The following is a 17,924-nucleotide window of genomic DNA, read 5'->3' as shown; positions in this document are numbered from 1 at the left end:
TTTCCTTTGAGTCTTTTGCATGATTGTCACAAACCACCTGCCAGACAGACACTCAGTGCCCATGACAAAACACTACCTGATTAAATAATTGATTTCAAACTGCACCAGGAGTAGCCAATCATATTTGGTCTGAAACCAACTCTTGCAGAACTAATTGGTTTACAGTTAAAAGTAAGGCAAGCGGTGTTTTCTTTCTCTCCTTATCACACTCTGTCTGTACTCTAAAGGTGAATGAAGGAGAAAAAGAACATCCATCCACTTCACAGATGAAACAAAAACACTTCATGTCATTAAGCAAATTGGAAAACACAATGTTTGAGGGCAAGTGGGCTCGTTGTGGAAGTGTGCACATGCAATCTAGTTTTATGCCTCTGGCTATAATGCGAGTGCGTTGTTTGTGTCCTGTAATGCTGTCACTGTTTTGAATTTGATTTCCTGATTTTTAAAAAATGTCTCAGGTTATCATCACAATGTCTGAGGACACACGACTCAGAGCTGAGGGATTTAAAATACTGACTTGACGCCTGAACTGTTAAGTTCAACATATCAAGGATATATTTCCATTATCCATATTTACTTAATCAACAACAGCAAGCACAGCAGTCACACAAAACTGGTTCAAAATTATAGAAAAAAGTATTGCTGATTCTCATCGGTGGAAAAAAGACATTAAGCGCTACCGAAAACCTTTAAACTCTCCTACTGCAAGCACAGAGGCCTGAGGGATCTTCTGCACTTTCCTCCCCAACCTGACAACTGATTTGTCAGTAGGCCGTGATTTCATACCTGTTGATATCTAGTCTCATAAAAAAAACCTACTCCAGGGCAGTTTAGCTCTACAACATGGCAATAAATCCAGTAAGAGTTAACCTTCAAGTTACCTTTGTAGGGCAGAACACTCAGTGTCAATCCTGAAATGACCTGGATAAGATGAAATCTTGCATCATGGCACAAGTCTGGTTTATTAAGCAGCACCAGAACCAGCAGAGCAGTGATGGCACACAACAGAAATACTGACTACCATCAGTGCTAACCGTAGCTTCCTAGTAGATACACCTAGGTGACTTCCATCTTGAGCAATCGTATTCACAACAATTTCATAAAACTTGACCTCTGAACTTGACCTCTAGGTTAAGGTTACTGTGATTTGAACTCCTCCAAGATTTTTAATAGATGCACATATGGCATCAATATTAAAATCTTACATCACCTCGTTCTCGAGTTCACAAAGTTACATGTCCAAAACTGACTGGTGACAATACACCTTGAGCCTTTCTCAGCTGAGGGCTAAAAATACCTTTTTATATACCTATTCATATTCACGCAAAGGCCCTGAAATGGCAACAGTCAAATAGTATAACTGACCAAGGATGTAGTGGGTGTTCTCCCCCAGAAAACTCTCTCAGACGTACACTTATGGTACAGACACAGTTTATAGTTAGGCAAAATCAAAAGAAAGCAGTTGTCAACATCTGTACATCTGTCAGTCAACACAGCCACAGTGGATGAGATGGATTAATTATTAATAGGTAATTCATCCACAATAAGCTGTTATGAAAGGAGAAACCTTCTGTACAGGCAAAAATCTTTATCTTCTTTTAATATACCAGGATGTAAACATGATTTTTGAGGCCAGGCTCCAAAGTCCACTGGAAGAACTGCAATTTTTGGCACTTCAATGTTGCCTTCATTTCTCGGCCCTGGTTTCATGTATGTCAGCTGTGTGGTTTTAATCTAAAACATATTTTCCTAACTTTAAGTAAGAAGCCTGGGTGCTTAGGCCTAACCAAATTCCAAATTCGACTTGCAGTCCAACAAGTTTGTTTTTTCCTCCACCGCTTCTCCTTCTATCGCTTGTTGAATGTTTTGGTGTTCTAAAAGCAAAAATCTTCTTATATAAAACTTCAAGAACCTTTACATGGAACATTTGAGACTGTGGGAAATGACCGATATGACTGTTCAGCTGGAGGACTTACTGCTGAAAAGTGTTGCCGTGGCCTGCTGAGAGACCGGGAGGAATAATTGAAGGAAACAGGATCAGTGTGGGAGACTGCATGTTTCGTGTGTTCACCCCGAGAAGTCAAGATGTTAAGGGGTGTATTTCACCAAACTGTTTGCTCACAGAAGTGAGTGGGTGTGGTGACTCATGCTCTGCCGTTTGCACCATGCAGCGGTGCTGCGACCAGTGTTACTTATCTTCCACGAACCTGCACACACGCAGCATCTCCTAACACAGAGTGTGTACACTCAAAATGCCATTAGTAAGTGTTTTTGCAAATAGGACATACAGATTACAAACTGTACATTTTAATCATGGTCCTCACAAATAGAAATGTATGCATGCATACGTGTTTTCTACAGTGTTCACATGTCCAACAGGAATTGTTTTACTTGCAAAAAAAAAAAATCTTTGCATACATTACTACATGTACACATGTTTTGAAATGAAAGCATATACCTGTTCCCGTCTGCTTGTGGTATCTTTGACATAAGGACATATTTAGCCTTTATTTTTGTTTGTTTGTATTCGATTGCCATCACGTTTGCTCCTGCAAGGAACAAGAAGTGTGTATGTATGATTTGGTGATCATTCATAAACTGTGAAAAATGCCTATTTATCAACAACACAAAACAAAAAAAAAGAAATGAAGAAAAGCATCTTTTATTTTAATGTTATACCTGGAGTATTGGAGTGGTAATATGAGAAACCACCTGTAGGGGAATCAAAACTATGGCCTTAATCACTTGAAGAAGCTGTTACTGAGCTTTAATGCATGTATGTGGCTCAGGGTTTATAGAGATACTGAACTCTGAGTTGCCTCAAATACACTCATGCGAGAACTTGGATGGCACATCAGTGAGTAGTAAAAACTGCTCACTGATGTACTCAATTAGAGTAGGCAAAGCACTATATAGGAAACCAGTCCATTTACCATTTAATGCAAAAATCTGAAAGAAATAATACAATGTGACATATCACTCAAAAGTGAGAAGAAACTAGAGCAGGAATAGAGTAAGGAATACAAAACTCAACCTGTCAAATATAGGAATCAAAAGGTCTGTTAGTTTCTGTGCAGATTTTTGTTATTCCAGAATTCAAAGAGAAACGTAAGAATACAAAACCCAAAAGTAATGAACAAACCGAGACAGAATCTACTTTGAAATTTTCTCAAAATATTTCATTTTAAATTTTTTTTTACTGTTTCTGAGGGTCTCTTCTGAGTGTTATATTAGCATTCAGAGATGTCGAGAGAAGTTTAGGGAATTCATAAACAGAGAGGCCAGATCCAATTTGTGGGTCCTCATAAGCTGTGCTTATCACCATATCTCTCAAATGTCATTGATTGAACCAGATTCCTGCTACCCTAAATCTTCTATATCGCTGTTATCTCTATAAACCATCATCTACACATGAATATTTAGGCAAGTGGCAGCATTTTTGATATTCTCTGGCTGCTGCTTCGAGAGGCTAAACACCTCTGGCCCCTTTCCTTAAGACCATCACCTTCAAGCAACATAACAGTTTTTAACAAAGTGAACCATTAAAAAAAATGTGAGATATGATTTAACCGTAAATGTGAAACTAGATCCACTACAGTCTGCCTGCAGCGCAGAGAGAGGTGCTTTTTATACTCAATAGTTTATATAAGCACTTAGAAAAGCTGCAAGGCCATTTCATGCTTTTGTTTGCAGACTTTTCATCAGCATTCAACACGATGCTGCCATATCTTTTAATAGGATAGGTTGTGACATGTGATTTTAAATTGCCTCACCAGCTTCTATTAGAGATCTTGACTTCTTGACTGACTGAGAGCTGAGGATTTCTATAAATGGCCATATTTTCTCCGAACATGTAGATGTCCACAGGCTCCCTATATGGTCGCGTCCTTTCACCCCGACTCTTTAATATAGACATGGATGAATGTTGGAGTGCTTTTTGCCATATTTTCTGATGACACAACATTGTTGACCCTCTTCCGAGGTTCAGAATCAGACTGGAGGAATGTGCTTACTGATTTCATTCCTTGGTGTGGCCAAAAAAATAATAATTATTGGACGTTATTATTTCAAAGATCTCCACTGAGTGTTCTGCTTTTTGTAATACATATGAGTTACAGAGAAACAGTGCATCATAGAAAAGCTAAACATGGAAATACTTAAAAATAATTGAATTAGCACCTCACATTTTAGGTTTTCATTTATTGGCTGGATTCACTTCCTCAATCTAAACAGCAGAAACAACCTGAACAGCTTAAACACGCTGAAACTACAACAGACCTTTAAACTCATTTTATAATGCATGGATCCTCAGAAAGATGTGACTTTGACTTAATACAACCTTGTAAGTGAACTCACCATCTGACATTTATTTATTTACTTTTTTTTTTTTTTTACTGATTTTGACCTGATCCTTGTAGTATTTATCACTTGTATCTAGCTTATTAGAATTAATTTATTTTTAAATATTTTTTTATACCATTGACTGTATATCTGTATCCATTTTAACTCATTTTAGCTTACCACATATCAGAGCAAAGCCTACAGCACATTTAAACAACAGAAGCTAACTCAAAGGGCATCAAAGATTTTATTTTTTTTTAAAAGAGTCTAAAAAACAGTTTCAAAATACATGAAAAGCTAATAGGTGTGTTTCATTGTGTTGTGGAAAGTAAAAATCAGTGTGTCACATGGCTCTTCCTTCTTTACAAGTTTGCTTCTGTTCACTTATGCGCAGCTCTCTAAAGGTCTCGCCAGGTTTGTAGTCATGTCGAGGTCTGAACTTTGACTAGGCCATTACATCACCCTGAATCTTTTCTTTTTCGAGAGAGGGGCGAGGCAGTGTGGCCTGGAACAAAGAAGCAGCTGAGTATGAACAGAGTAAAGAAAGAGTCAAGTGACGCACAAAGAAACAAATATAAGGGTGTAGACAGAACTTATTTAAGTGCATGACAAACAAGGATTACAGAATGTATTATGGCCAAACATCTACAGTTTTTCTTTCTTAGAGAGAAGAGGCTCTCTCTTGGCAACCTACCAAGACAAGTCATACTTGTTCAGCCTTTTTCTAGTTATACTGTGATGAACTTTAACATTTAACAGGCTGTAGAGTTTCAGATTTACTTGCTGGGATTTTTGCAGTTTCTGAGAATTGCAGAGTCTGACCTTGGGGGTAAATTTGCTAGAGAGCCCTCTCCTGGGAATATGTTGTTGTATATGTTGGAATTGACCCTGTGCACGAGAAAATGCTAACTTCCTGGTTTGAGACCGGATGTGGGGTTGTACATTTCCGGTAGCTTTACTTTGCGGTCAATCGCTACTGCCAAGATATACTCCAAAATCATGTCCAAAACTGGAAAACGGAAAGATCGCGTTAAGTTACAAAGAGCAGAAGGTGGGAACACTCAACACTGTTGTCTTAAAAAATCGAATAATCAATTTTGACTTTTAAAGAGATCGATCAGTTGTTTACATCACTCAACACAACCAGAACTGCATCACTGCAGCAGAAGACACATCGCCCACATTCAGAAGTATCTCTGTATAGTGACTGGTCTTATGATTTAAACAGGCAAATGTTCAGCATTCAAACTACAGGTGAACAATAGTCAAACCAGATGTTTCCCCATTATGTCGATATCAGCTAGTCAAGTACACACCTACACAGCATGTTAACAAACTGTGAAAAAAAGCCACACAAAAAATGAATGATTGCTGGTAACGGTTTCTATACATTAGTATTTACGAAGGGTATGTTGTGACTTACCTTCAAAATTACAGTGGTCCCTCGCTATAAATTTCCCAGAGGAACCTACCCGAGGGATTAATAAAGTTTTATCTAATCTAATCTAATCTATAATGCGGTTCACATTTCACCTCGCTGTTTCGCGGATTTTTAGTGCAAGTTTGCATGCTTTTTTTTTTACGTCACATTGTGTTCTGCGTCCTGATCGCTGCAGACGATCTCCTCCGTGCCGTCTCTCCTGTACAGTACAGAATCACTGCATCGATCGCTAGCAGTGTGACTCTGAAGTGCAGTACTGTATGTCCACGATGTCCACGAAACGTTTTGCGCCGTCAAAAAATAAAATTGGCTACTTGATTTCACCTATCGCTGGTTATTTTTAGAACATAACACCCGCGATAAACGAGGGACAGCTGAGAAATATAACATTTGAATCCATTTTCTCTTTTGCTCTGAGGCGCGGGGGAAAAAATATCGACAAGTCGATGAACATCATTTACAGATATATTGGGTAAATGCCCAAGACATCTATAGAAATGTAAATCGCCGCTTGATTCATTAATTTGCTTAACTTGTTTTGGACTGTAAACCAGGCGTGAATAGGACACCGGAAACAAAGCTCCCCACAGGAGTTTTCCGCACCGGAAGTAGCATATGCTAACGTGCACATAGTCAATATGTTACTGCTGATGATCAGTCAAGTCCATTTGATCACCTGGCTGCTACTACTTTATAAATATATTATTCACTGACTGTAAAGTGCATTGCTTCCATTTTACAACAGAGACTGAACCAACAATATTTGCTCCAACAAAAAACCAAACTGAGTTATGGCCATGAATAACATCTTTGTTTTATCAGCTGGTTCAGCTACTACAATTTCCCATTTTATACAAACATTGATTGTCTGCTGGGTATTAAGTCTACAGACTTCAGTGATCTTCCATCTGGATAAAGGACCATTGACATTTTGAGGACAGATTAGTGGAAATTTCTGCTGTCACTATATTACTGCTGCCATAAAAATTCTAAATTTCGGAGATTGCATCCAAGCAACCTGGTGGTCACACGATGCTTGACCTCTTTTTTCTGTTCAAATCATTAAATGTGGTCCAGATATCTCTTCGTGACCCTTTCAGATATCCCTTCAATAATCCAGTCTTCTCTCTGCTCATTCATCACTGTATGGTTTGGATACTGAACAGGAATACAACTGACAGTAAGGTTGGCAGAAAGACATCATTGGTGCCGACTTGCCTTCGATTCAGGATTAGTTCAAATCCAGAGTCAAGAAACGAGCAGTTAGCCTCAAACCCTGTTACAACCTGTCCCAAATCCTTCCCTGTGGTAGGTGCAGAGCACTGTACACTAAAACAAGCAGACATCTGTACAGTTTCTTTCCACTGATGGATAGGGATGGGTATCGTTTAGGTTTTATCCGATACCGGTGCCAAACCGGTACTTTTAAAATGGTGCCGGTGCTTAAACGGTGCTCAAACCGGTGCTTAAAGAATGGAGAACACAAAATTGGTCCAAAAACCTCATGTTCAGCTGTTTTTTTGTAAAAAGATAACAATGTTAGCCTTTTCTGCAGCTATAGGGCATATATGGTATCATTCTTGGCTGGAAGCAGTGCTTAAACAATGGAAAAATCAAACTTTGTCCAAAAACCTCTCATGTTTAACTGTTTTCCACTTTTTCTTTGGTCATTTTAGCCTTTTTGGCCAGGGTGAAGGGAGTATCTGCCATCAAACAAGAAGACAGCCGCATGTAGCTATGATGATGTTTGCTAGTTCACCTTACATACATTAATGTAATAACGTGGTTAGCCTATTCAACGTAAATTAAACACGAACAACATTAAGCTACTCACGCAGAGAAGAACGGCTGCTGCTGCCATCATCATCATCATTTCTGCTTCACTGGCAGGGCTACGGCTACACACGCAGTAGATGTGCACGGTGTGAGGTCTCGCAGCAAGCTATTAAATACGGCGCATTTCTCGGCTTTAAAAAAAACCCCGCTATGCGTCGCCAGGTGTTTCATCGGATTTGAGGTGTTACCTCCTTTCCACAGTATCAGCTTAAAGCACTTGTTGCAGGCTGCTGAGTTTGCATCTTTTGCTGTGAAGTACAGCCAGACTTTGACCGCTTCGCCTTGGGCGTTTTTAATCTGTAGCTCTGCTCTAAAAGAACGTACGTACCTGGACCCGCCTACTATCCTCAGAAACGTAAAATGATTGGCTAGAATTCAAAGTGTATCACAGCTCAGGAAAAAAAAAAGCACCGAAATAAAGCACCGAAATGTGCGCTGCTTTTCGGTCTGGTTACTACCGTTTATGTCAGAACCGGTGCCATCATGGCACCGGACACCGGTACCCATCCCTACTGATGGATACTCAATGTCTGTACTAAAACATCCATCATACCTGCTCCTGTGCTGTACACACTGTTTTGTGTGTGAATATATATTAACAATATACAAATAGGCAATCCTCATATATATACACTCTATATATTGTCACTAGTTATCCATCCCTTATGATTTCCATCATTTATTCTAATATCTTTGCACTCCTTACCATAAGTATGCTACACATGTGTTGTTATTGTCTGCATCATGTTGATGTCATGTAGTCAATATTGTCTCTGTTACCTACACTGAGAGCAAAGAAATGGCCAGAGCCTAGTTCATTGTATGCTTACACATACTTGGTCAACAAAGTTGGTTCTGATTCTGAAGTTATTTCCAATACTGTTTTATTAGCGAGGCCTTTAAATCATTAAGAAAAGTATACTTTCTGAAAATAAATGTTAATTTTAAGCGCTGAATTACAGCACTACAGAGCAACCAGCATGTCTGCAGAAAATAAGCTTTTTACAACTGTCAAACAGGACACAGTGGATCAATTTTAGTTCAACTTTAACTTAACCATTTTAAACTATAAAAACAGGATAAAGTTTCTCTGGTTGTGGTAAGGTATGGTTTCAAAAGGATGTCTAGATGTAGTAAATTATAGACTGAGCTGAAGTCCCATTAAATTTTAATTACGGTCTTCTTTATTCTTTCTTCTATAAAAAATTAAGGACAACAGCTGGACAGGAGTCCGGTTGGCCATGCTTTTGAAACATTTAGCTAAAATTGCTCACTATGAAGGAAGAGAATTAAATTCAACACCATCCACAGCTACAAGTACCGATAGCAGGATGCGATCAGGTCAGAGGGCTGCATTCACCTGACAATATTATTTTGACCCCTGAGTGACTGCGACAAAGACCAGTGCAGGTATAAGAAGAGAGCCAAGACATGGGGTAGAGTGGACTGTGGTTTTTCCAGATAAGAGCTTATTAGAGCAAGTGGATGAAGACAGTTAGGGGAGAGAGGATGACTCATACGAGTGAGGGTAATGTGAGTGTTTTCTCAAATGGATGAGTTTTGAGCCTGCGGTTAAATATGGAGTGAGACCCTGCTGGTCTTCCTGTGGATTGAAGGTGATTTAACTAGCAGAGAAATCAGTTTTACATCTGGCTCAATGAGGGAGGTAATCTGATGCTTATGTAGAGGATGATTTCTGAACAAAAGGACTCAGCTACAGCGCAGCATCCCTGCCTGGAGCTACCAAGAAATGAGATGTTTAGAAATAAAACATTTTTGTTCAGTGGTTTGACCTATACAGCAGACTTTCAGTGCTATTCTCCAATATGCTTTTTTTCCTTTCTCAAAATTCAGAGTAAAAAATAACCCCCTTCTTTTTACGACTTAATGCTGGTGCAGCTCAGTCAAGGTCATAAAAGTCAGTACAAATATTCTGGTTTTGGCTAAATCAGGCATGTTACAGTGTATATCGTTGGTGATCCTTTTCCTCATTTAAAAAGATGACACATTGCCAGACATTTTTTGACAATCTCACAGCTCAACAGCCCTTTCAAACAGGAAACTGTGGCAGACAGAGCTTTTACTTGCCCATTTACCCCCCACTGATTGTTCTACACACAGGAGCTTTCAGACTTTTTTATTTTTAATTTTCCAGTATCTGACTACCAACACCACAATGCATTTTCAGCTTCTTAATACAGATGTTGTTGCAAATGGTGAGCCTATGAACTTCTGTCTGGCTCATAGACTGTATATAAAGATGGACATACCTACCGTGACATCACTTATTGGTTAGCAAAGCCCTGCTGTATGTCACAAGCTGAGCATTTCACTCCCATTGCCATCTTGGTGCTTGGTGGTTGATGCCCCCTTCTGGCCATTATAAAGAAGTGCCTGCAATGACTTCACTTTTCAGACACAGGAGCTACAGCCACAGTTTATAACTATTCTGTGGTCTGACTTTCCTATGAAAAATGACTCTGGACACAGACTAAAGCCTCAATTTGGCATCTGTTTGTTCATAGCAGTCACAGAACAAAGGATTCTGTTTGCATGCAGCACTATAACAAGCCAACAGCACATTGCCTGTGGGAAATACTCTGCTGGGTGGATGGCAGAGCAGGAAAGGGGAATGCCAAAGTGGTTTTCACCATGAAGATCTGGTGAACTCCACTTTGATGTGGAGGAGAAGTACTGACCAGTACTTAACAATCAGGCCCCCCATCATTTACTAAAATATTTACTAAAATGGGTTCTTTCATCATATAATGAATTTTGGGGTGAATGGGATAAAAAAACAAACAAACATTTTTTAAAATAATAAATACAACTACTTTTACATAGAATCATTTTGACCACATAGAAATCAATGTATGATGCTATACTCAACATTCAGATAACGCCTTAATTGCTTAGCAAGACGTATTATTTACACATATTTTTATATGAATGCAGCTATGACATGAGCCAGAGCCAGCTACATGTGACTGATGGATAAATATGTTGGATTAGAGAAGACTTGGGAGTAGAGTTGGATGTCTCGAGACCGGTCTTGGTCTCAAGACCACTTTTACGTGGTCTTGGTCTCGTCGTGGTCTCGACAGACTTTGGTCTCGGTCTTGGTCTCGTTGTCTCGGTCTTGGTCTCGCTGTCTCGGTCTTGCGTTCTCAAATCGACATAGTGTTCGGGAGATTTGGAGTCAACCATCAGCGGAGCGGGGGTGGGGGGGTGGCTTACTGGGCTTAAGCCCGGGTAATTTTTTCAGAAGCATGGGGTCTTTTGGAGTGTAATTTGTTAGTTAGATGCCTGACTGACAATTGTATAAAACAAAAACAACACACGAAGCACAGAGCGCACAGTCATAAATTCCCCCTAATTTTGGTATGATCCGAGCTCAGGCACTGGGCGACTGAGCACAGCACCCATGTGAGTGAGGAGAAGCTGCTGCCTGCGAGTTTGCTGCAGACAGAGGAGAGCTTAAGTTTGACCAGGTCAGGGGCGATTCTAGGACCAGAGCTTTGGGGGTGCTGAGCACCAGGAGAGCTGCCCAGCCAGGCAAGATAAACTTTACTTGTCACAATGAGACTTCTTCCCCATCTCTGTCAGTCCCTGCATCCTTAAATGTCTCCAGTTGTCCCGAGTTCTCGACTGTCTCCTTGGTGCATTCAAACCCCTGTTCCTCCCTGTCCTCGTCGTCTGTTGTCCTCATCTCTGTTATCAGTCATCATCATTTTACCATCTCTGTGCAAGTCTGCAAATTTCTTTATTAAATCATAAGATTCTTAAATTCATCAAGTCTCTCTGTGCCTGGGTCCTCGTCTCAAAACATGACATCACTGTTTTGTACATTTTAACACAATTTAATCCCACATTTGTGAAAGAAAAGCAAAACACTTTTTTTGAAAAGTCTGTGACAAAACCATCAAATCTGATAAAGGTTATTAAAATGCTGCTAAAGAAGAATGGATTGGAATAAAAATACATATCCTAACTTTAATTACAGGTGGAGAATAATGAATGATGCTCATAGTGAGTAAGAAGTAAACTGAGTGCATTTTTTGGACAGAGATTCACTTTTAATGTGTATGTATAATATAATACAGAAACATAAAAACACTCCCAAAACAGAATAAATTATTACAAATAAATTATTACAAAATATTTAAAAAAATATATAAAAATGGAGGCAACTTTGCCTGTGGTACAATGTATAAAATACATGAAAAAAATCTTTACTGTAGATACTAATTTTGTGTTGTAAGATTTATGAGTTTCATGCTTTCATAGTGGTCCTTGGGAAAGCTTAACATTTTATCAGGTGGTACACACTGTAAAAAGTTTGAGAAACACTGATAAGTGTATATGTGCTTTTGGAAAACATTTAAAGCTGCAGTACCGAATCTTTGAAACAAGCTTAAAACATTTTTAGAATATAAACAGAGCACTCTGCTTCTCTTTACAGCTCCTCACTCCACCAGGGCTGTTTGGCACTTTCTGATAGTGTGCAAATGTGGTGTACGTACTGTGGCAGTCATACAGACAACTGGAAGGTCCAAAAGTTGGCCTACCTATTACTGGCTGAGGTTTTAGTAGAGTTGTGGCTGAACCACATAAAAACATGTCATTAATTTTAATCTCCCCAATCAATTATAATGTTATGTTGGAATGTTGTTAAAGAGGGTCAAAAATGTTTCAATCCAGTTTGTTTTGCAGATTCTGTATAACAGCTTTAATATAGAGAGAACACAACTTCCAGATTGTGTGAGTAAAATCAGTTTTTTTCTCTTTGTCAGTTTAACAGTTTCGGTTGTGCCTGTCACTGTTCCCTGTCTGTTTTCTTACCTGGTTTTTCCTGACCTTGTACTTTCTCCTCACGTTCCCCTCTTTCCTCTCTCCCTCTTTGGACTGACAATCATACACAAATAGATTGTATTCAATTAGATGAAAAATTACATTAATATGAAAAAATTCTATTAAGATCACTAACAAAAAGTCCTCTCTCAGTGTACTTTCAACCAAAAGGCAAATAACCAAACCACATTAACATCTAATAAAAGATATCAACTTTGAAACACTGATCCAACATTATTCTTGATTGACGGATCATTTGATTTAATACATTTTAACTTAAATGTGGCTCCTTTTTTTGAAAAAACTTCCTTATATCCATTATGAACCTGGCTGTCTCTCTGTACACACACACACACACACACACACAACAGGAGTTATAAGGTTAATGGGCATTCAGTCAGTTAGCTAGTAAGTATCCATTTAAAACAGGACAGTGGTAACAACAGCAGGCTACGGACAATTTTAAGTTTTAGATTTTTTTTAAATAGGCTGTATACATTTCAATGGGAGCAACACGATGGTCAAATGTCGCTGATTTTACTACAGAGCAGGACGGATTGTAGGGTAGCAAACACTGTCTGAAAACATGTTTTCAACACTGCAGGTTACCTGGTGTAATGTTTTTCAGCTAAAAAGAAACATGGTCTGACTCCTACCTAACTATATAAAGAGTAACTCAAGGTTAAATGCAGCTAATAAGTCCTGTTTTAAGCCAGGCACTTACACCTCCGCTCCACTGCGTCTCAGCCAACATCGCTCTGGCAGAAAGTGCGCTAGAGCCAGAGTAGGGGAGAGGCGAGCTGGAACAAACCATTATGGGAGGGGGGGGGGGGAGGGGGGTTATCTATACTTTTGTTGTTAAAATGTTACGTCTCAACTGTATGCTTTTTATATTTTTAGCAGTGTGTCACACAAACAGCAAATATTGTCAAAAAAGTAAGAAATCTTTGGGGGTGCTTTGATTCATTCAAAATGGGCTAAAGTCGCCCCTGGACCAGGTACCAAAGCAAAACATTCGTACTGTACAAATAATGTAAATATGACGGTGTATCACAAAAGATTGATATCAAACTGATCATTTGGTTGCGTTACTTGTTCTTCGAGTGAATCAACAAATGGATAAATAAAAAGCCGAACGACAATGCAGATTTTTTTAGAGAGTCTTAGCTTACATTTCATATTTTCAGTTGTTACCCTCCACGGCTAAACAAACTCTCTAAATCGGTTTCAATTGTGTACTGATGAACACAACAATGGACATAAGGAGCTTCTTTCAAAGAAAAAACTCAGGTAGATGTTATTTTATATATTATGCTTTGTATGTTGTTCAGTATATTTCTATGCAAAACAAGAGGAATTTCAATACACAGCATGATATTCACAGTTTAAACCAGATATTTACATACACTTTAGGGAGAAAACATAAAACTTTTTTTTTACTGTTAAACATCAATTTAGAGTAAACTTGTTTTGTTTTAGATAAATAAATGTTGAAATATCTTTTGAATTAGTTAAATGTCAGAATAAAAAGAGGGAGCTGTCTATTTTAGTCACGTTCATCAAATTTAGGAGTACATATACACTAAGTGTATTGTTAATTAATAAGAAAACTCCAGACGATTCCATTCTGAGCTGAAGAAGCTTCTGATTGGTTAGTAGAGTCCATGTGAATAAATTGGTGGCACACCTGTGGATGCATATAAGGCAAAACACAGAGCCTGTTTCTGTGACATGGGAAAATCAAGAGATATCAACCAAAACACCAGGAAAAGAATTGTGGAGCTCCATAAGTGTGGCTGAATTTTGAATACAAAATACAAAAGTTAATGAATATGTTTTTTATGTTTATCAATCTAAAAAAATAAACATTTAGTCTGATTTGATGTTACAATCAAAAAAGTGTTTGTGTTTTTAGCTGAAGAGTATGTAAATATCTGGTTTCCACTGTATATTTGATGATGTTGGTGTTTGGCTTGATTGTCAGCACAAAGAGGGAGAGAGAGGAACAGAGAGAGATGGAGAATGAGGACAGAACAGAGATGGAACAAGAGCAGGTGAGACACACATGTTAGTCAAATGGTTGTTTGCCCAAACTCATCAGAACATGCATCTCGTACCTAGTGTAACTTTTTAGATATCATTTGTTATTTTTCAAATTCTACATTTATTAAGTTATGCAGGCTTGTTTGCACAACAAGGCTGAATAATTATATGAACCTTTCTGAATCTAAATAGTGTTATTTGGTAGAATTAAAAAAATAAGTGTAGTGCAGGTCTATGATGATTTTTAGTGCTACTATCATCTAGTTTTGATTCTGGTTCTGTTTTGGTTAAGTCCCAAGTAGTCCTGATTTTGAATTGTTGTAGTCCTGTTTTAATTCCGGATCAGTTCTGGGTCTGGTTGAACTGGGGTTTAGTCCCTGTGTCTTGATACAGCCCCGACTTTGTTCTGCCTTGCTGTTAATTAAAAACTAGTTTAAGGTGTCCTGCAGATGTGATATATATATTTTTTTCCTATATGAAGTCATTCTTTTTTGAACAAAACTCAAAACAGAGCCTAATAATCTTTCAGTCATTTCTACCCTCACTTAATTTCCTTTTGCTGCTCAGCTCTCACACAGTGGCTCAGCTATGCTCCAATCCCTCCATATTGTGGCCAATCACATGCCAGGATATAGGATAATATCATTATGTGAAAAACAGAGAGGGTGAGAGACGCGACAGTCAAGTGGAGCATCCGTCTGTCCTCTCAGTAAGTGAGTGAGACAGTAGACAACACATAAACACATAAATATGCCTGACACCCATAAACGTAGCAGCATCTGGCTGCAGTTTAAAGACTTTTTTTTGTCTTGGTCTTGGTCTGGTCTCAACTTGGTCTTGTCTTGGTCTTGATACCCTCTGGTCTTGGTCTTGTCTTGGTCTTGGATTAGGCGGTCTACTTGGGAGGTTGCTGGCTGTAGAGAGAAGCAACACAAGAGCAACCTGAGCTGAACTGAGCAGAGAAACCAGAGTGTGGAGAACTAATCAGAAAACCAGAGCAGAGCAGTTGAATTGGGTTGGTTTCAGGCCTGCACACTGCAGCGGTGTTATAGTGTGTGGATAAAGGACACACAATGCAGACTGTGAACTGTGAACATCTCTGGAGAGATGCAGACCAAAGATGAAAAGAGGGATACAGCATGAGAAGTAAGACAAACTGAGGCTTTAAACAGACACAATGAACTCAGGCGGATGGAAAACACCAGGGCAACAAGACACAGCTGAAACTAATCAACCTCAATCAAGACAATGAGACAGGGGAAGTAAAACTAAATACCATGCACACAATACACAAGACAAAATAAAAGAGGAAATAATGAAAACATAACAAAGCAAAAACAGAGATTGAGGCTTAACTATGGGGAAATACGGGGGAAGAAAGAATTCCAGGAGTCAAACATAAACAACTTCCAACAAAACTAGACTGTAAAAGGTGAGGAAACTAAAACAAAGAAAACCAGAGAATATAAACATGGCAAAACTAAACTGGGAATGTCAAAACAGAACAGACAACGGTGTAAGCAATAACCAACCTAAATGTGAATAGAAAATAATCAATAACAAATAGAAATTTTAGATAATTCAAAACGCGGGGCAAAGACCCAGAAGGCTGACTGATGGAGCAGTGAGGATGGTGGATATGGGAGCGAGGCAGCAGGTCTGGTGAAGAGGACTCAGATGTGGATGAGATTAAAAGCTTACTTATACTTTTACTTGTACTTTTACTTTACATTTAAATGAATTTTTTTCAAACATTTTTCTGTTTTGTTGTAGCCAGCTGTGAGAACAATTTTAAAACCTCTGTTTTTGACTATTTTTATATCAACTAATATCACCTACTATCCCAAATTAATTTGTATAAATGTTCTTTTTCTGCAGTAATCAAATGAATTAGTTGTGTTAGGTATTGCGTTGTTTGGTTGCTTGTCCTTTGATTATTAATGGATTCTAAAATGCTGCATGGAGCTACAGGCACACATGCTGTCTGCACATACAAACACCTGCTCTCTCTGTTGTTTAAACCAATAACTCCATTCCCATTGTGATCAAGACAAATACCCTGTATTCCTTTCAGACATCTATTTTTCCCTGTTCATTGCTCTGTCCATTCTCTCCAGGGGAGATAAGAACAGGGTGACTCACCTGTTTTAGTGATGCAACATAAATAGCCTGACTCTTTTCTCTAACTCCTCCTGAGCCTTGATTGGTCCCCCAAGCCTGTGTCTTCCCTCCTCCCAGTCTTCACTTTTGTCTTGAGCTGCTTCTGGAGATAAGGGGCTTTATTTTTAGCCTCACAGCCTACGTAGAAAGAATTTGAAATCTGTGATACGACCAGCACCTATGTGACTGTGCTGTACCTTTGATGAGAAAATCTGGCAGACTTTGATAGTTATTGCCTTTGCCACTTTGCAGAAATCAAAAAATTATGGGTAGAAAAAAGTAAATAAGATGTTACTTTGTCAAACGTATTATCCCATATGGAAAAGATGAGTTGCATATATTTTTACTGACCACACATAATTAGTTAGCTCCATTTAACCTATGGATTTAGGAGCAGTATGTATATGGCATGGTTTGACGAAGCCAGAGTTCAATACAGAATGGCCCTGATTAGCACCGCGAGGCTACAAGAGGAGAAGAAAAAACAGAGGAGTAGGGAATATTTAGCCTCTAACCTCTTCAAGGTCAGCTACTCATGAAGTGCTGTGAGCATTTCAGTGCTATTGCTATTTTTAAATCGCTCCCTGGAATTCCCGCTCTGACCAATTTGCACTCGCCAAATTGTGATGTGAATGTGACGGAACTCTTCCAGCATTTCAAAATCGTGACTCTGCAATCTGATTTTCATTTTGGGAAGTAGCAGGGAGACGAGCCAGGCTAGTAGGATGGGTGATTAGTGAAGTTTGTGTTGCCGTGGCCAAAAAAACCTGCTGCCTTTCTAATATGCTGAGAGTAGGTTTGGATCTAATGTTCTCCCCCTGGCACCTCAGGATGTCAGAGTAGAACTCCACAGTGATAACTCTGGCGATCCTCTCGGGTCGTCCTGCTCGTGGGTCTGTGTTAAGCATGTTCTGCTGTTATGTGTTTTGTCTCGGCTTCTCTCCCAGTCCCCTGTTTCCCTGCTTGCATGTATACGTGTGTGTGTGTATAGAAGGCCAGTTTACAGGCACTGTCATGCCGAGAGGAGTTCCCATGCTGAAGCCAGCCGCACCTGTAGCTCATCAGCTGTCGCCAGCTGTAGCTGATTGCCTTCATCAGGAGCCTCTCTGCTAACAGTGTGACTGGGCTTCAGTCAACGCTGGATTATTGTGTCAAACCCATCAGTATGTCCATGGATTACTTTGTTACTTGAAAACCCTCGCTCTTAGAAGATTGCCTAGTAATCATAGTGTTCTTTTTGTCTTCACTAGCC

This window comes from Neolamprologus multifasciatus, chromosome 3, assembly GCF_963576455.1.
Source record: "Neolamprologus multifasciatus chromosome 3, fNeoMul1.2, whole genome shotgun sequence".
Classification (NCBI taxonomy): domain Eukaryota; kingdom Metazoa; phylum Chordata; class Actinopteri; order Cichliformes; family Cichlidae; genus Neolamprologus; species Neolamprologus multifasciatus.
Note: the sequence above shows the minus strand (reverse complement) of the source record.